Here is a 21,974-nt window from a genome sequence, read left to right as displayed (position 1 = left end):
TTGTGTTTGTGAGTGATGAATTTTTGAGGAATGTTTTTGATACTGAAGTAGTGTTTGTTTGAAGGCATCACAAAGATCATTTGCTGTTTTGTCTTTACTCTTTGTTTGTGTTTTCTAGTTTTGCTATTGAGTGTTTTGAGGTAATTTCTAATGTTATCCCAGTTTCCTTTGTTGTATAAGAATACATTTTGTGGTGGTTCATGCATTTTTTGGAGTCTTACATCAATTTCTGTGTATACAATATGTCATGGTATGCTTTATTTCCCTATGGGTAGTGCTGTTTCTAGTTTGTTTCCAATAGATGATCTGTTTGTGAAAAGTAGGTCTAATGTGCGTTTACCTTTGGTTGATATATGTTTTTTATACCTCAAGTGAGAATCCCGCATTCTGATTGGTCGAGAGATAATTGGCATTTTACACTGTCACTATCACACGGCATGTAATATTAGAACAATAAGAAACAATAGACACGTTCGTAGCAACCCCCTAGCAACGGGCGCTAGTGCATTTTTGACAGTGCAAAATATTAACCGCCCGAAAAAAATGTGCACTCGTTTCTTTTTTCGACGCCATCTTTGTTTTTAAATTTATCTGGAGCTTTTTAGTAATAGTTTTGCCAAATTAGTCTATTTGTCAATAATTGTTTTTTCATATTAAGGACGGAGCTTTCCGTTCACGCCTTTCTACTTATCGTCAAAGCGCTATATGTTGGATTTTATGAACTCGTCGGTGATTAGGTGAACGGAAGACATGCGATTTCAAGCGTCTTCGTGACGTTGCTAATGTTGTAAACAAACAACGGGAAGAAACCAAAATTCCCTGAGATTTACGAGATTTACAAAAACGTTGAGATTTTTACAAACGCAGGAGACAAGACAACAAGAATTTTTCACTAAATGCTTATTGTGAGTATTCTTTTTTTATAATGCAATGATAGTTAGCGCTACTAAGTAGAAGCTGATATGCTATTCTACTGCCGACGGTGACTGTTCGACTTTTGCTAAAACCAGTTAAATGTTTCAATAGATTGCAAATACTTGAAAACTAGTTTTGTTTCTAGACTTTTGGTATAATAAAATAAATACTCGGGTGACAGTGATATCCTCGGGGTGACACTAGGCACTGTCACCCTCTAATGCAGGTAGTATTTATATATTGTCATCTGCGCTAGTGTGATATGTCTGCCAAGATGTCTAGAAGGTGTTGGTGTTGCTTGTAATTGGGCCAAAAAAATATATATATATGCATGTGTCAGGTTATATACTTACATGACTGGAAAAATAGGGAAGGTCGGTCGGGATATTTTTTTTTTCATTTTTTTTTTTGTTCAGTGGCTTTATTTAATACTACAGTACCAAGTAATTTGTCTTTTCAGGCTTTAGGCTGTCTAGAAGTCTTTCTCATTGCTGTAATTTAAATATCTGGATATATTTTTAGCAAGTGTAAAAATCTAATTAAGCTAAAAACTTTACACACTACGTTTTTGTTTTGAAAAATGTGATAAAATAGCTAGGGTCAGAGGTAAAAACTAGGGTAGGTAGGGGTACCTGAAACATACTTATAATATTTTTTTTGCCTTTACCAGCTGGTTCAATGGTGTTATTTTCACAATGTATATGTGGAACAGGTCCCTGTGACTAATTTGATTGTGTTATCATTTTGTCCTATTCTGTTTAGTGAGACTTCAAATTGTCCTTGGGATTTACCTTTGTCTGAGGGTGGTCTGTTATATGCTCCTAATACAATGTTGTGCGTATTTGTCATAGTTATGCTGATCCAAATTGATTCGTTTTCAGCATGCTTTAATGAATTATGTAAGTGGTTTTCCCAATCTGGTAAAAATCAATTTCGTTGCATCACTCACAGGCGTCTGCTTCTGGTTTTATAAAAATAAAATAACTTACCCCTATATGTTCATATAGTAGGGGTAGGATATTTTTTTTCCAAAACAAGATGCAGACGCCTGTGCATCACTCAGTTATATAAAATTGCTACTTTTTATTTAGCGCTACAAGAATACTGGTACTGTAAAGCTGTAGAGATGTTACAGCCAACCACGTTTATGGAACCATCGACTTCACATTACAACAATCAGGTCGGGGAGAAGTCCTGATTTGGCTATAATAGCCAAATACGGCTATAATAGCCAAATATAGCTATATAAACAGTGGCAAAACACATGGAATCTGCCGAAAAATGTATTTAAAGCAAAAAGCGAGTCTTACAGTAAATTGGAATATGATCTATGTTCTTAGTTATTACAAAAACGATGTTGAAACCAAAAACTCACCTGTGCAATTTTGTGTAAAATCCCTGGTTTTTATCGCCATAATAACAGAATGAACAAAGGGGAGTAACTCTAACTGAAGGAGAACTCGGACCATACCCAAGTCGGCCCATTGACATTTTCGGCCGCCGGTCAAAAAGGGAAAACAAAGTCGTATAAATCCCCTTCCGGTTGAAGCGACTCTGGCTCGATTGGCACAAATATGGGAGAACATGTGCAAGTTATAGTGACCTTAAGATGGATTAGAAATTGGTTAATAAGCAAATGCAGACAACAATTGCAATTTCCTGCTAGAAAAACGATGATTTTACAGAAAAATGCACAGATGAGTTTTTCATTTTAACCTTGTTATCGTGTCAACTTAGGACAAGGATAACGTACATAGCGCCAAAAACTCTCGCTTTTTGCAACATAGACCTCTTCTGGAAGAATTAATGCGTTTTGCCACTGTTTATATAGCTATATTTGGCTATTATAGCCGTATTTGGCTATTATAGCCAAATCAGGACTTCTCCTCGACCTGACAATAGAGTCGGGGTAAATACCGAAATGGACCGGAATGGACACGTAATTACCGAAATGGGAAGGAATGGGGGGTAAATTGGCGTTTTTATGAGAGAATGGACCCTAATATTAGTTCTTCGGTGCATATTGGTTAATCAAGTGAGATATCAAAGGTAGGGTAAAGTGATCGTAAGTCGGACACCCTTTATGGTTCAGAACAGCAGTACGTCGAGATATGAAGACCACTATTAATCTAATGGGTACCGTCCGAGAGAGCACACTTTCTGCATCATATTTCCATTTCGATACTCTCGTTTTTTACCTTACAATACAATACAGAGCAAATAAAGTACCTAACCTGCAATTCGATCGAGAGTCGGACGCATTTGACTATGAGTCGGACAGTCCAGATCGCTTTGATATTACGTCGGACAATCGGATTAAGTTAACATTTTATACAATTCTGAATCAAAAATATTAGTCATTTATCATTAAATAAGAAATTTGTTGTTCATATTACTTTCGGTAATTGACATATCGCCAGTTGTCAAGCAAACTGCACATGACTAAAAATGCATTTTGTATTGTGTATGCTACAACATTACATTTGCTCCGACATTGAATAGATACACGTGCGTTTGCGGGCACGTGATGTGGCTATATACTTCACTTTAAAATGTTTCCACCTTACATACAGTGTATCCCTGGGAAATCAATAAATATAGCTTGTATAACAAATGAGCCTGACGAAATAGTTGTAGATATTTCATGGACTGAAAAACGAAAGAAACTGCGGTCAATTTTAATAAGGGAATGTATATTGATTTTGTTTCATACAATGCTTGAAATTGGGTTGTTATATGTTTTAACATAATGTGTTCCTTGAAAGTATATTCAGTTATTACTAAGATTCCAGGGAAAAATTATCAATGTTAGTAAAAGTTTAGAACATGACGTACTAAACCACGAAAAGGATCTGCAGTTCAAACGCGCTATGTATCGATGTTACGTGGTCAGACGTGGCGAGCACACTGGCCTTATCATTAAACAACTACATATGTATTTGCCTAATCTGAGTTTGTGTTTTATCGTGGTTGCATAAGTTGAATAAGGAGAAATGCCTGTCGCTCTAAACCCATTCTGAAATACACTGTACATTTTTTTGATGCTAGGAGACTTTGTCCTTTGCAAAGCACAAACATTTTCAGGAATTGACGATTGCCAATAGCAACTCCGGTGTTCCTAATAAACACATGCAGAACCTGCTCCAATTACTTAAAAAGAATTGAAAACTATACAACCAAAAGTGCTGTGTCCAAATTCCAGGATGGCTGGATGGACAACATCCTTTTCCCGCGCTAATCATGAGTCATGGCCATCCCAAATTAAAGTTTCTGTGTCTACATTGTAGCTTGTGTTGCCGATATTTTAGATAAATGATTCAGAGAATGAGTTTTGATATATATACCATTGATATGTCAGAGAAAATTGTCTATTTGATGGACAAGTAAAAATATTCGTGTATTGCGTACTCGATATCACTTCTTTGCTTTACAAAGTACATTATGTAACTGTACAATCAACAGGATGGCACCAATAAAATATGAGAAATCTTGTTGTATATATATATTTAAAATTTATTCATTGGGCTACACACGTTTTTCTACTAAAATGTGCGCTGCCATACATTCTGATTAAAAATTAAAGAAGAATACCAATGGTGACCTGAAAGGAAACTTAAAAGACTGATTAGAAAATAAAAAATAGATAAGAAATATGTATAAAAAATAAGGGATGAAAGTTTCAAACTTATATGATGAAAAAAGGGTAATTACAGCACCTCTTTATGTCTATATATCACATATATTCACTGGTATAATGTTAAAATTCACTGTCCGACTTATAATCGTTTTGGACATTTTTGGTGTCCGACTCAAGATCAAATCACGTTTGCGACTTTGAACCAAATTATCAGATAAAATGCTGTGTCTAATCGGCAAATTGAAGATAATTCTGCATTTGTTTTACACAAAATCTTACAGCTAAACTTCAGCTTTTAAGTTGCATGCCGTAAATAATCAAAAGAAATGACTTCTTTTTTGCCTATCAGTTGAAATCACAAAACTTTACCCGCTCTCACAGTGAAATGTACCGCTTATTTAATGAAATCGAAAGTGAAACTGAGAAAGTTATATTCTGATATGAAGTTTATGATTTTTTTGTAATACTAGTATTGCCGAAAGCTCTTCTTAAAACAAATATTGTTCCATAATGTATCCATGTTGATCATTGAAAATATATATTAGGCCAAAAAAAATTAAAGGGTCACATTGGCAAAAAAAAGGGGTCGGTAGGTCAGCATGTTTTTTTTTATTATTTTTTTTTAGTGTCTTTCACTCTAAAATAATGGCCAGAACTGAAGTCCAAGATCGAAATCGCAACTTTGATTTTTTTTTCTCGTAGAGAAGTGGAAAAAAATAGGGTCGGGGGTAAAAAATTAGGGCCGGTCGGGTAACCCTAAACAGACATATTTTTTTTTGTTTGGCCTTATATGTACACACACATTGTGTGAACCAGTACAAATACAACCAGGTTCTTTAAACACTGTGACCAGATGTCATTGGGATGTTCGATTTCAACAATGTATAACATTGTACAACATTGTATCTTTTGCCAATGGCTACAGAATGGTGGGCAGCATTAACTCCCATACGTCAGGCCAAAAAAAAAAATCTGTTTAGGGTTACCCGACCGACCCTAATTTTTTACCCCTGACCCTAATTTTTTTTCCACTTTTCTACGAAAAATGAACAATTGCAGATGATGATAATCAGGAAGTTACATACTGTAGCTGCATTCCAGTCTTCCAGAGTTGTTCGATGTTGTACTCGCTGGCGTCCATTGTAGGGAATGGTTGTATATTCTTATTATCTTCATCTTTTAACAAGTAAAAAGCTTTCTCTTTCTCTGCTGGACCTAAGAGGAATCAAAAACATTCAAAATCATACAGCAAAATTATCTCTCTAAGCATGCAGACAAAGTATATAATAATCACTTATTACTATAACCATGAAGCTAATTTGTGTCATCTTTTAAACTGTGCACCCCTATATTATATTTGACAACCAACCCAACAAGTTTCAGCTAAATCGCACTGGTAGAACTTGAGGAAGAACAGTATTTAATGAAATCGAAAGTGAAACTGATAAAGTTATATTCTGATATGAAGTTTATGATTTTTTTGTAATACTAGTATTGCTGAAAGCTCTTCTTAAAACAAATATTGTTCCATAATATATCCATGTTGATCATTGAAAATATATATTAGGCCAAAAAAAATAAAAGGGTCACATTGGCAAAAAAAAAGGGGTCGGTAGGTCAGCATGTTTTTTTTTTTATTTTTTTTTTTTAGTGTCTTTCACTCTAAAATAATGGCCAGAACTGAAGTCCGAGATCGAAATCGCAACTTTGATTTTTTTTTCTCGTAGAAAAGTGGAAAAAAATAGGGTTACCCGACCAGCCCTAATTTTTTTACCCCCGACCCTATTTTTTTCCACTTTTCTACGAGAAAAAAAAATCAAAGTTGAGAAAAAGCTCGTAATTCAAGATTTCAGAATATTTGTCCCCTGTGACCTTGAAAGTAAGCCAAGGTCATTCATTTTCACACCTTTGGTAGCCCTTCATCCCAGCATGCTACAGGCCAAATATGAGTACATGTTCTCAGGGCCTTACGGTTATTGAGAAGAACTCGTTCAAAGATTTTAGCCTATTTGACACTGGTGACCTTGAAAGTAGGTCAATGTCGTTTATTTTCACAACCTTGGTAGCCCTTCATTCCAGCATGCCACAGGCCAAATACTTTGGGCTTTATGGTTATTGAGAAGAAGTCGTTTGAATGAAAAGTTTACGCACAGCGGACAATGGCTGACGGTGCATGACTATAGGTCATCCTGAACCTTCGGGTCAGATGACTTAGTAAAATGGGATCTTTTTATTTTCTGTGTTTAAAAATGATATGGGGACGGTGTAACATTAATCCTGATGTGCTTTTGAGATTTTTTTTTTATCATAAATCATATCTATGACCTGCTATCATAAGTACTAAGGAACATACATTACATATATAAATCCATATTTGTTTTTGTCCTAACATTACCTCAAATCTCTCTAACAGTCGATAATAGAGCTTAATTATGTGGTGTCCCCTTTAAGATTTATTTTTATTTATCAATTTACAACACTTTTACCTTCTCTGACGCGAGGAGCTTTGAGTTGTGTCCCCTTTAAGCTGATTTAGCTGACCGAACGAAGATCATGCCAAACTGAATACTGGAACCTATGAGATGGCAGCTGAAAATTAAAAAAACCACATTTGATAAGTTTTTTAGCCAGATGCAATGATCAATGTGTACTTATTTGTTAACTTTGAACCTAGAAGAAATTATGAAAGTATGGACCCTATTTCAAGAACAAACTGACAGAACAAAAAAGTAATGGTGCATGGTATTATCAGTATACTAACTAGAGGCTTATTGGGCTTGTATCGCTCACCTGTTTCCGGTTAAGAACACAAGCTACCAACTTGAAGGCTTTAGAATTGAACTTAATCTATTTATTTCTACAGATGGATGGCCAGGGTCACCATTTATACAAGATTGGTTTCTTTTCTCCCAAGGAAGCTTCAGACCAAAAGCTTCAAAATTAGAACTAAATCCCTTCATTTCTACAGAAGATGATGGATTTTTAAGAATTTGCTTTATTTCCCATATTGGGCCCCACCCCTCAGGCCCCTGGAGGGCCAGGATCACCGTTTATACAAGATTGGTTCCCCTTCACCCAAAGAAGCTTCAGACCAAATTAGAACTAAATCCCTTCATTTCTACAGAAGAAGAAGAATTTTAAAGAATTTGCTATATTTCCCGTATTGGGCCCTGCCCCTCAGGCCCCTGGGGGGCCAGGGTCACTGTTCATACAAGATTGGTTCCTCTTCACCCAAGGAAGCTTCAGACCAAATTTGGTGAAAATCCATTCAACTGTTTATGCCTAGTAGTGATTTTTGTGAAAAGTTGACAAACGACAGACAACAGACACCAAACGCTGGGCAACGGACGCCGCCCCATTACATAAGCTCATATACATATAAGTATGCATGAATTCTTCCATATGATTTAGATTCAAAATTAATATGTAAATATTTGCCCTTCATATTTACCAATATTGCGTTTATTTATTACATTCAACCTACGTCATCTGTAGCTTTTCATTCTCAAACCAATATATCGAGATTTACAGCTTATATATCTTGAAACACAAATTTCAATTCCCTGATGAATATGTTGCAGATGAAACTGTCCCATACATCATGTACATGCAGCCACAGCATACGAACATTCAAATGTGGGAAAGTTGTTTTCCATCTTTAAAATTTACAGAGTTAGCTCCCTTGCGGGTAGGTATCAATTGTTACGTCATTATTTTGTGAGTGGGATTCACGTCGTTTTCTCCGAAACTTATGACGTTACCCTCGCAAGCACATGACGTCATAATCAATACCTACCCGCAAGGGCTGATAATACGGTAATATGCAAATATAGAATATTAAGATTTGGTCCAAATTTCCTCCCTCTTCTATATCCCCCACTCCTTTCACATTCTTCCTGTGGGCTTGACTTATGTTGTGCTATGGCTATGTAGACTAGTACTGTTGCTACGACTGGTAGCAAATAAAGACAAATAAAGATAACTGGTTACAAAGCAGAAATATTAGAAACAGTTATTTGCAAGAACTGCTTCAGAATAAAACTGAAATAACTTGAATTTTGATACAGTGAAAAAATTCCAGTTATCTATATTTTTTCAGCAGTTAAAACAAGGTTGCCGGAAAAAAGTATTTTAACAGTAAACACAAAATTCACAGTAAACAGTTATTTTTGCTAAGGGTTATTACCTTGTGAACTTGAATTTTAATGACAATAGTATACACATTATCCTACTACATACACACCTCTGGAAGTTCATTGGTAGGGCCCTGGAACTTCCTCTGTTGCTGTAGATGCTTGTACGCAGGGACGATGGCCAGGGGGACACCGGCTGATGATAACCCGGTGTTACTGCCCGTGTCCCCACTAACAGCACTCTCTGCATTGATGGACACACTACACAACATAAATCACCTTGTTACTAATGTTGTAAGAACCAGAGCATTAAAAATGAAAAAAATATGTTGGTGATTTTGGGCTTACTAATTAAACATTAAGTGATATTTTGGATTATTATACCTCAAGTGAGAATCCTGTATGCATTCAGATTGGTTGAAAGGTATTTAGCATTTCACACTGTCACACTACATAAAGCATTAGAACAATTGGAGACAGCAGACACGTTCATAGCAACCCCCAAACAGGGGAGTGGAAGGAGGCTTCGGAGGTGAAGGACACTGGGGGAGGTGAAGGAGGCTGGGGGAGGTAGAAGAGACTGGGGGAGGTGAAGGAGGCTGGGGGAGGTAGAAGAGACTGGGGGAGGTGAAGGAGGCTTGAGGGAGGTGAAGGACACTGGGGAGAGGTGAAGGACGCTGGGGGAGGTGAAGGACGCTTGGGGAGGTGAAGGAGGCTGGGGGGAAATGAAGGAGGCTGGGGAAGGTGAAGGACGCTGGGGGGAGGGGGGTGAAGGAGGCTGGGGGGAAATGAAGGAGGCTGGGGAAGGTGAAGGAGGCTGGGGAAGGTGAAGGACGCTTGGGGAGGTGAAGGAGGCTGGGGGGAGGTGAAGGAGACTGGGGGAGGTGAAGGAGGTTGATGAGGTAACAAGCTGGGAGAGGTGAAGGAGGCTGGGGAAGGTTAAGGAGGCTGAGGAAGGTGAAGGAGGCTGTGGAAAGGTGAAGGAGGTTGGGGAGGTGAAGGAGGCTGGGGGAGGTGAAGGAGGCTGGGGGGAGGTGAAGGAGGCTTGGGGGAGGTGAAGGAGGCTTGGGGAGAGGTGAAGGAGGCTGGGGGGAGGTGAAGGAGGCTGGGAGGAGGTGAAGGAGGCTCCACGTACCGGGGGAAGTGAAGGTGGCTGCGGGAGGTGAAGGAGGCTCCATGGGGGAGATGAAGGAGGCTGGGGGAGGTAAAGGAGGCTGGGGGAGGTAAAGGTGGCTGGGGGAGGTGAAGGAGGCTCCATGGAGGATGTGAAGGAGGTGAGGGAAGGTGAAGTGTTTTAGTAAAAGGCAAATACAGTAGATTCGAATTCGTATGGATACCACTGGTACGAATCTGCATATTGAAGGCACAGCTAATGTTGTATTCCAGAAACGGGGTATTTAAATGACAATTAACATCAAAAATTTGAAGCGGTGCTCAGAAATAGTGATGGGCCTATTTTGAAAACGAAACATAGGAAAATTGTGAAAATATTATGAGCTGAAAGTGTAAATAATTTTCTATCAGGTATGCCAAATTTGGTCAAAACACTACCGGAAATTAGATCAGGAAAATTCAAAGAAAAAAACGATAAGATAGTCTAACATGTATCAGTACTACGCATGTACTGAATATATGTTGTACAAAAATATGAGGCATCCAAATACTTTTGTCCAGGTACTGTTTAAGTATATGGCAATAACAATAATTCGAAAATAGTGTGTACATTATGTATGTGCAAGTGCTTTAGGTACATGTAGGTTAGCGATTCACTTATTACCTGTCCGACATTTCTCTTGCAAGTGCTTGCCAACTGTGTAATCATGTGTACTACGTCACCAACGGAAGGGAAACTATGATAGTGACGGAGTAAATAGTTAACGGTACTCTGATTGGTTGAAATAATTAATGCGGGAGTTGTGAATGAAGCTCGCATTTTGCGCCAAGAGTGTGGAGCACTTCTAGACGGCATCAACGAAAACCCTATCTAGAAATCATGATTGGCATTCAGCAACTAAATTTGGGTGAGGAAAGCATACATTTACAAAATGAATGTATCTTAGATGATTTAAATATGATAGGCTAGGCCTATGTCGAAATTGCAGGCTTTAGTTTGACTAAAAAATAATGTCATGACTGTTCTGAATTTCACAAAGTACAGTAAATCTGATATATTAGGTCGACGAGCGCTGGTTTCTTTGAAGATATGAAAGAAATTACAGAAAATGTTATATAGGCTAGACACAATATTTGATTCGGAAAATACGAATAAAAACTTTGCAATGTTGTATTTTTGGATTTTGTAGAAAACCGGGAGAGATGCTGCATTGTTCCAGGAGTCGGGGTAAATACCGAAATGGACCGGAATGGACACGTAATTACCGAAATGGGAAGGAATGGGGGGTAAATTGGCGTTTTTATGAGAGAATGGACCCTAATATTAGTTCTTCGGTGCATATTGGTTAATCAAGTGAGATATCAAAGGTATATTATACCGGTAAATATTTTAAATATTTTTTTCCAAATAACGCGGTTCACGGCCGGCATGCCGTCAGAGGGGTAGTACCGGAATGGACGAAATGGACGTGAAGTTTATATTTTATCGAGAGAATGGACCCATAATACTTTTCTAAGGTATGTACACTAGTCATCTGTAAAATATTATTGATTTATTCTGCCTAGAAATATTTTTAAACCGTAAGCACATTTCCCCATTCATAATAGAAATGTTCGACCGCAAAGCACAACCGAAATGGAGTTTATATTAAATCGTTTTATCATGATTTTATATAATGGACCGACTAGAGTACTCGAAGGTATATATCTATCCCATTTATAGAAAATTAGGGACGTGTTTCGTATCAAATTGTCAAAAAATAACTTTAAAACAAACCAACCTGGTTCGCGATAGTGGAAAGGCGTGAGTAAAAAATGGATCGGACCACAGCGGAAATCCGGACCGGGTTTTTTAAATACGGTACTTCATATTGACTGCATTTTATTTATTTGTTTTTTATTTTGACCACAAATACTTATAGGCCTATGCCTAATTTATTTTTTCATTTTCTCTGAAATATTGAGTTGACTCGTTATATAAATTCATACATGAACTGCAGTATATGAAACTCAAACTGAACTCATTTTACATAGTTTTTGAGATTGCATCAAAGTTACATTATGTTACAGGCATTCTAATTAATTAAGATAACTGTATCAAAGTTTAATAAAATTGTCCTTTCAACTGTTGATTTTGTCACCACAGATCTCCACTATCATTCAATGGTTTGATAATTTTATTTTGTAGATGCATCATCATGACTGAGCAGATGTCTGATGTTAGTCTTACCTGGATGTATTTGGTCACCTGTAATGAGTCAAATATTGTAGAACATACAAAAATAATGGTTATTGCATTACTGCTTTATTACTACATGATAATAATATATATTTAATTTTTAGAATTTGAGATACATATTGTTTGTTTTTAGTTATTGAAAGAAACTTTCAGTAATCAGTACACATACAGCTATGTTTGTACCAGTCATTGCTTATGCTGCTCAGCTGATTGTGTTTGTTGCTATTATACCTTGATTATCCTGTGGAATACCTGCTTTTGATTCAATGTAAATAACTAGATCAATTTAACACATAATTATTAGTTCATCTGGTCCGAAGGACAGCTTATGAGATACCACGGCGTCGAGCGTCCATCCGTCCGTCAACAATCTACTTCTTCTCCAGAACCGCTGGTCGGAATTTTAATTTGGCTAGAATCATCCTTATGGGATATGACTGTACAAATGGTAGGGCTGACCCCTCAGGGGCCTGAGGAGCGGGGCCAAAAGGGGTCAAATTGGCTATATTCATATAAACGACTTCTTCTCTGATATGGCTTATATTTGGCTGGAGCATCCCTATGGGTTTGGGATTCAAACTTGTTTTAAAGATAGGCCTGAATTCCTTTGGAATATTTGTCATAATAACTTATTTAAAAACAAAGTGAGCGATACAGGGCCTCTTGGCCTCTTTGTATAGGCGACTATGTTTGGTGTAATGACAAGGAGTTAACTGAAAGGTTCTGAATGTAATTACGCCGGGTCAGGATGATCAGAAGATGACCTTAGCTGTTGACATCCTTATATGACCTTAGCTGTTGACATCCTTATATGACCTTAGCTGTTGACATCCTTATATGACCTTAGCTGTTGACATCCTTATATGACCTTAGCTGTTGACATCCTTATATGACCTTAGCTGTTGACATCCTTAAATGACCTTAGCTGTTGACATCCCTATATGACCTTAGCTGTTGACATCCTTATATGACCTTAGCTGTTGACATCCTTATATGACCTTAGCTGTTGACATCCTTATATGACCTTAGCTGTTGACATCCTGTTATGACCTTAGCTGTTGACATCCTTTTATGACCTTAGCTGTTGGCATCCTAATATGACCTTAGCTGTTGACATCCTTATATAACCTTAGCTGTTGACATCCTTATATGACCTTAGCTGTTGACTCGTAGTAAGTACCATTTTGCCTAAGAATCATTCAGGGAGCATTATTTGTCATGTTACAGAATAAGATTTTTTTCTTCTTTTGCTATGTAAATACTGGATACATTTTGACAAAAATAGCATTTATTCTGACACAAAGTGCTTGTTACCAAGGAATATAGGTTTCACTGGATTTTACGTGATTCTTTGCCAGAATGGTACTTAAAACCTCATGATTTAGTCGTCAGAGTACAGTACATTTTGTTACCCATTTTTTGTAGAGTTGATGTTGTTAAGAAGGAGTTTGCCATACGGTAGGCATATGGTATTATAAAAGCAAGAAATCAATCTATTTGAATTTTCATTTTTTTCCTCAATATTGTTGTTTATATCCTCCAGTTTATTTATCAAAATACATGTAGATGTTTTTTCCAAAGTTAATTGAAATAGAACATAAAACATATCTATGCATTAATAAGTTGAATTTGTCTGTTCATTATGCAATCAGGAGGATTTAAAACAACAATATTCTGGAGCTATGTTTTAGCAAAAATTCAAATAAAATCATTATATAGGAAAGACAATAAAATATCACAATTCAAATTTTATTTAACTCCACATGAAATGTTATCATAATAATCATGGTAACATTAATATCTTGTACAGAACTATGGTACTTCCTAAAAATAAAATTGCGATGTAATGAATACATTCTTAAAATAACAAATGTAAAGAAAAATGTTATATATTTGAAAATAAAAGACACATACATATACAAAAATCCCCAAAAATTTAACAAAATGTGGATAAATTTTATAAAACATTAAATTATTCCCTGATACCAGCACTTCATTTTGAATAAAAAAATCTTTTAATAACAAATGTGTATATATATGTACTTGTAAATTGTACTTATAAGGAAAATATGATATCAATCAATAAAGGCCCATTCATTTGGCTTAAACAAAAATATCACATTATGAGTAAACAAATTCTGAAAAAATATATATTTACTTAAGTTCATTGCATGTATACATTAAATTTACATTAATAAATAAAATCATCCTTTAAAAGCACACATAGATTAAATTAAAGTAAATAATTTTTTAAAAGATTCGGATGATGATGACCCCAAAAAAAGAGAATATAATGTGTACAATTATAGAAATGTACTGGTATATCATTTGTAATGAAATACAAACATCAAAACATTTTAAAAGAGTACACTCATTTGACTTAAATGAAAAATAAATTTATAGAAATATGTACATTGTATATTCACTTTTTGAGAATAGTTTTATACATTATTCTCTGAATACATAATGAAAGGAAAGCATTAGCTACACTAATGTGTACCCAGGACTTGGGAACGTGGACCCTGCTTTCATAAGCCCCTTTTTTTTTTTTTTTTTTTTTAGACATATTTATATTATTATAACATACAAAATTGCAAATGTCACCATTGAATCTACATACAGAAAACTCCTTACCATATTAATTATATGGCGCCCTACATGAGGCCAGATGTCAGCTGCATACAGATTACTGAAGGTTACGATTCATTTGCTTATTACATATACCAAATTGACCTATCCAATGGACTTTTGCTCAAGATATCACAAGATAAGTTACTCGAAGTTAACTCATTAAGTGAAACACCCAAAATATTGAACGTTAACTAAAGAATCTGAATTTATAGGTATTTCTCAGGTCCTGTTTGGTACATACACATATATTTTACTTAATAATACAGACAAAAAGAAAACGTTAGACAAACAAATTAATTCATCAAGTACACTCTTAATCTCAAAGCTACAAAATGTATAACTTGTCATTTCTTAAGATTTGATATGTTGTTTTTTAAGAAATACATGTATTTCATGCGCGTGGCAAAGTTCATCTTTTAACATCGAAAATTGTCATTTTACTGCTTCTTTAATTTCTTCCTAGAAACTGTCTTTTCTGCTCTGCTCCTTTTGATCTGGTTGAGTTTTTTGCTCTTTGAAGAGTTTATTGAAACAGTTAATGCACCACTTTTTGAGGTTATCTGGTTCTTCTTCGTTGACCTTCCCTTGTCCCTCATGAATCGTTCAAAGGCTGTTTTCCTTCCTTCTTGTGTTTTCATGAACCATGTATCTGTTTGCACAAGGTGATGTATGAATGGTTCAGTTAAACTGAAGGATCCCTCATTGTACAGTGCCCGCTTGAGGTCTTTGTATTTTGCATCCACATGCTCATAGATCCTCAAGGCGAGCTCTGTCAATTTGAGCTGCTTCCACTCTGTCTTGACCTTTAGGACATGGTTGATGGATTCTGTGTTGTTGTTTGTCCAGTTATTTGTAACGTCCCTAACCTGTTGTGGGAAACACACATTTTCCAGTAGAATTGGTAACAGCCTGTCTTTGAAGTAGGGTACAAATGCTGGTAAATCATCATTCCAATGCCTGAGAGCGGATTCACTTTGTAGTTGAGGACATCTTGATCTTCAGCACTGGTTATACCGTTGTCTCCAAAGATCAAGTTGATGACACGTTGTTTTGTGGCTGGTGATGATGGAACCTTTCTGGTCAGGTAGTCTTTTATGTTATTCTTTAGGTGGCGAGTGCAAACCGTGTTGTAGCTGGTAAAGAAGGTTCTACTGACGGCCTTTCTCATGGCTTTTTCATCATCAGTTCCAATAATGATGTTGGCTATCTCTTCATCTGTAAAGTTTGAAGACAGTTTTGAAAAAAAAGTCAAATAGGTGTCAAAGTCAGAATTCCCATGTAAAAAGACAGGTCCTAGAAAGAGTGGATGATCACCAGTTGTTCTCAATGTCACGCTTGTGTTTTTGAACACGCTTGTTGTAACAAAGACATCTCCAAGGTTAAAGGTCTTGTCAAAACCCCAAATTTCCCCGCATGGCTTGGCACAAAATCTCCTGATATCTTCGATTTGCTCTTTGGTGTAACATATAATAGTAGGAACTCTTGATTTGGAAATGTTCACAGATTGTAAGAAGGGGTGGGTTGGTGTTATATTGCAGATGTTGACGATGTTGTCTGCAAAGTTTCCTTGGCAAATGGTCTCTGTTTCTTTCATCTTTGATCTGATCTTTTTTCTGACATTCTTCACCTGATCGATGGACCTTGGATGGAGTGATGGATCCTCGTTGATGTGAATTAACCTGTCAAAAGTGTTTCTGGGACCTTGGTGCTCAGCCATGTCTTCAATCTGTGTGAGGAGTTCTGGTGTGCTCCGTACATATGCGATTGTCGAGGACTTTGCATTGCCATGCACGCTTCTTCCTGGATATTCCCCTATATACTCTGCTAGTCCAAGATTGGGTCGGCTTGCTGTCATCCCTGATGGTAAAGCGACGAGCCATGAGATCCTTCTCTTGTACTTTGGACAGCCCTTCAGAGTTGCATAAGCCCTTTGTAGCACAATCACATCTTGCTGATCAGGTTGCGGATCAAGTGGTGGAAAGGTTCTCTTTCCTTTTACCTGTTGCTCTTTGCAAAATACACCGTTCCGACAATGGATACTTATGAACTTGTTTCCACTCTTGATAAAATGCGACTTTGGAGAGGAACCTGACTCACTAGTCCATGCACCACAGTCATCCCAAAACTGACTCCGCTCTCCTTCATCTCTTCGTTTCACATTGGCAGAATTGTCAAATATGAAAAAGACATTATTCTTGTGTCCAAAGGGAATGCTTGAAACTGAAGCGTCAGACTGGGTCAGATATGTGATAATGTCTTTTGATGTTAGAAATGCGTTGTTAGGGAGATGACCCATTGCTGGTCCTTTTATCTTGCATGTAAGTGTCTCGTTGGTATCAAGGTCCTTGTCATCAGGTTTCACACCATCTTCTGCCATCATGGCATCAGAGTCTTCTGCAGTGGATTCTATATTCTTCCTGTCGAATTCGTCATCATACCTAAATGGACATTCTTGTAGAATCGCTTGGAGTGAGTCATCAGTTGAATCGCAGTCATCATCAGAAAGAATATGGATAGAATTGGGTTCCTCAGGGAGTGGCTGCAATGGCACGAAGTGGTTTGGCTTGAAATTTGATGCTCTTGACGGTACAAAAGTTTGTGTCCACATGACGACAGGATCTCCAGTTGGCAAAGGTTTGGCACCTCTTCCAGTCACTTTCCTAGTAAATGCCTTTGCGTAGTTGTTACAGATGTCTGTAGGCGGAAAGAAAGAATGCATCACAAATCCAGTTGCAGCAGAGAGTGCATATAAATGAAGGAGCTCAGCATAACTGCCATACTTTGTTGCCGTCTTAATTAAATCTTGATAGTTACTTGTGACAACAAACACATCCTGGATTTGGTTCCTGTAGCTCTCTGAAGCGTTGTCATAGTAATCTTGATGGAGCAAAATTTCTAACGATGTCCGGAGGCGAAGTTCAACATGATGCCTTTCAGTACCATACAAGAGTCTTGAAACAGCTCGGTATAAGCAATTTCCATCTCCGACAGTCTGGATTGGGTTGAATTTCTCTAAGGTGATGGGGTTGTATAATTGAAGGAGGCGCTTTGATACAATATCTGGTAATCCAGCAGATGTTTTCAATAAAGGAGGTTGTTGGATGTTGTAGGTTCTCATCAGTAGCTCTATTTCCTTTGCTCTTTCTTGGTGTTCAACAATAGAGATTCCTGGTGTCCCAAGAATTCTGTAAAAAAATATTTATATCTATCTTTATGTTGATCTGTGTGTGTTTAATCATTAATATATGTATTTATATCATATTAGTCATATTTCCTTATGTTGCTTTATATACTGGTGGTACAGTAAAGGTACATATATATATATACATATATATACTGGTGCTAAAAAGTATCAGAGATGGGAGGGTGACATCTCTAACATTAGTATCAGAGATTGGTGGGTGACATCTCTAACATCAGTATCAGAGATGGGAGGGTGACATCTCTAACATTAGTATCAGAGATTGGTGGGTGACATCTCTAACATTAGTATCAGAGATTGGTGGGTGACATCTCTAACATTAGTATCAGAGATTGGTGGGTGACATCTCCAACATTAGTATCACAGATGGGAGGGTGACATCTCTAACATCAGTACCAGAGATGGGAGGGTGACATCTCTAACATTAGTATCAGAGATTGGTGGGTGACATCTCTAACATTAGTATCAGAGATTGGTGGGTGACATCTCTAACATTAGTATCAGATATTGGTGGGTGACATCTCTAACATTAGTATCAGAGATTGGTGGGTGACATCTCTAACATCAGTATCAGAGATTGGTGGGTGACATCTCTAACATTAGTATCAGAGATGGGAGGGTGACATCTCTAACATCAGTATCAGAGATTGGTGGGTGACATCTCTAACATTAGTATCAGAGATGGGAGGATGACATCTCTAACATTAGTATCAGAGATGGGAGGGTGACATCTCTAACATCAGTACCAGAGATGGGAGGGTGACATCTCTAACATTAGTATCAGAGATTGGTGGGTGACATCTCTAACATTAGTATCAGATATTGGTGGGTGACATCTCTAACATTAGTATCAGAGATTGGTGGGTGACATCTCTAACATCAGTATCAGAGATTGGTGGGTGACATCTCTAACATTAGTATCAGAGATGGGAGGGTGACATCTCTAACATCAGTATCAGAGATTGGTGGGTGACATCTCTAACATTAGTATCAGAGATGGGAGGATGACATCTCTAACATTAGTATCAGAGATGGGAGGGTGACATCTCTAACATCAGTACCAGAGATGGGAGGGTGACATCTCTAACATTAGTATCAGAGATCGGAGGATGACATCTCTAACATTAGTATCACAGATGGGAGGGTGACATCTCTAACATTAGTATCAGAGATGGGAGGATGACATCTCTAACATTAGTATCAGAGATGGGAGGGTGACATCTCTAACATCAGTACCAGAGATGGGAGGGTGACATCTCTAACATTAGTATCAGAGATTGGTGGGTGACATCTCTAACATTAGTATCAGATATTGGTGGGTGACATCTCTAACATTAGTATCAGAGATTGGTGGGTGACATCTCTAACATCAGTATCAGAGATTGGTGGGTGACATCTCTAACATTAGTATCAGAGATGGGAGGGTGACATCTCTAACATCAGTATCAGAGATTGGTGGGTGACATCTCTAACATTAGTATCAGAGATGGGAGGATGACATCTCTAACATTAGTATCAGAGATGGGAGGGTGACATCTCTAACATCAGTACCAGAGATGGGAGGGTGACATCTCTAACATTAGTATCAGAGATCGGAGGATGACATCTCTAACATTAGTATCACAGATGGGAGGGTGACATCTCTAACATTAGTATCAGAGATCGGAGGATGACATCTCTAACATTAGTATCAGAGATGGGAGGGTGACATCTCTAACATTAGTATCAGAGATGGGAGGGTGACATCTCTAACATTAGTATCAGAGATGGGAGGGTGACATCTCTAACATTAGTATCAGAGATTGGTGGGTGACATCTCTAACATCAGTATCAGAGATTGGTGGGTGACATCTCTTACATTAGTATCAGAGATGGGAGGATGACATCTCTAACATTAGTATCACAGATGGGAGGGTGACATCTCTAATATTAGTATCAGAGATTGGTGGGTGACATCTCTAACATTAGTATCAGAGATTGGTGGGTGACATCTCTAACATTAGTATCAGAGATGGGAGGGTGACATCTCTAACATCAGTATAAGAGATTGGTGGGTGACATCTCTAACATTAGTATCAGAGATGGTAGGGTGACATCTCTATAACATTAGTATCAGAGATGGGAGGGTGACATCTCCTACATAAGTATCAGAGATGGGAGGGTGACATCTCCTACATAAGCACAGAGATGGGAGGGTGACATCTCCTACATAAGCATAGAGAAGAAAGGGTGGCATCTCCTACATTAGTATCAGAGATGGGAGGTTGACATCTCTAACATTAGTATCAGAGATTGGTGGGTGACATCTCTTACATTAGTATCAGAGATGGAAGGGTGACGTCTCTAACATTAGTATCAGAGATGGAAGGGTGACATCTCTAACATTAGGATCAGAGATCGGAGGATGACATCTCTAACATAAGTATCAGAGATGGGATGGTGACATCTCTAACATTAGTATCAGAGATGGGAGGGTGACATCTCTAACATCAGTACCAGAGATGGGAGGGTGACATCTCTAACATTAGTATCAGAGATGGGAGGGTGACATCTTTAACATTAGTATCAGAGATTGGTGGGTGACATCTCTAACATTAGTATCAGAGATCGGAGGATGACATCTCTAACATTAGTATCAGAGATTGGTGGGTGACATCCCTAACATTAGTATCAGAGATAGGAGGGTGACATCTCCTACATTAGTATCAGAGATCGGAGGCCATTTTCAAACATAAAATTGAGAAAACAAAGAAAGTAATTCTTTATCTTATTTAATACTCATTAGTTACATTAAATATAAAGTAACATATCCGGTGATATGATTTTATAACCTACATATTGTAGAATAATCAAAATATTGAATCACAGTTATAAAGTTTTTCAGAATTTTAGGGCATTATCATTCACTTTTCAAGCTAGAGGATGATTGCAACTGCATTTTCAGAAATATTTTTATTACAGCTGAAGGCATATCAAGTAAAATAATAATAATATTTGAAAAAGAAATGGGTTGGAGAATATTATTATGTAAGGGAATCAAGATTTTAACAATTTTCACACATCCAGTTTATTAGTACATATATGTATAATGTTGTTGTTTTTCAAAATATAGTGCTTTAAAGTGTTAGCAATGGCATCAAATCACACCATTTCAAGTTTTTGTGTTAAAAAAAGTGACAAATTGATATATATATGTTTTTCTCTTTCAAAGTTGTATTAATTTTGAAAGTATTTAATATTTCTTAGCAGTTTAAGATTTAGATTGTTCAGAACATTTAGTGATCAATCAACTGAAGTCTGATTTAGAGTTTTTGAATTTTCATGAATTCCATAAAAGTTAACCATCTAATCAAAATGGATTAGGGTTTATCATTTCATGTATTAAATTTTGATTTTTTAAGAAACCACACAGCTGCAAAATCCTATTTCAATCACTCTCTTCACAGTAAATATGCTTTATAATTACAAAATAAATTAGAACAGGACATGTAAGTGAAGCTACTTTAAATGCAAAACAGTTTATTATGGTCTTAAAACCCCCAAAAGTTTTGTTATTTTGATTATGTAAAACTTGATTTTTCTTCAAAGTATTACTAAATAAAAGAAAATATTACAATTTGATGACATAAAACATTAATTTGATATATTTTTGGATCAAAAAGGGAACCCTGTCATACACCTCTACTAGGCATCTTTAATTTGGCCACAGCACAGGCCCCTGGAACCTTTATAATTTTTTGAATGTATTTCAAGGGTTGGCATTAATGTTGCTACATATAACACTTACTATTAATAAAAACAGTTTGTGGGCAAATTTCCATTGTTCGTGAAAGAGGTCTTTTTCTTGATTTTACTTACTTTTACAATTATATGAAACAAATGGAATTGAGTGACAATAATATCTTATCCAATAATTCAGTTTGGCCAATGAATGTGCCACTTTTAAAATTCCCCGCAAAACTGTTCTGTATGTATGACATCATAATACTAACGTACAATTCTTTTGGTCTATGGAAAAATAACCTGAAAGATCTAACCAATAGAAATGAGTGTAACATATGAAAATAAATTCTTCTTCTATGACTGTCTGTGGTGTGAAAATAC

General features: G+C 36.9%; 1 protein-coding gene and 1 pseudogene across 1 annotated transcript in view; both read right to left on the bottom strand.

Annotated features, from left to right (window-relative positions):
• Window positions 1-21,974, bottom strand: part of LOC138309365 (survival of motor neuron-related-splicing factor 30-like) — a 39,435-nt gene that overhangs the window by 9,973 nt on the left and 7,488 nt on the right. The window lies entirely within an intron of this gene.
• LOC138309565 (uncharacterized) lies at window positions 4,493-8,957 on the bottom strand (annotated as a pseudogene).

The sequence above is a fragment of the Argopecten irradians genome, chromosome 15 (genome assembly GCF_041381155.1).
Source record: "Argopecten irradians isolate NY chromosome 15, Ai_NY, whole genome shotgun sequence".
NCBI lineage: Eukaryota > Metazoa > Mollusca > Bivalvia > Pectinida > Pectinidae > Argopecten > Argopecten irradians.
The sequence above is the reverse complement of the archived record's forward strand: the minus strand, read 5'-3'. Positions and strand labels throughout refer to the sequence as shown.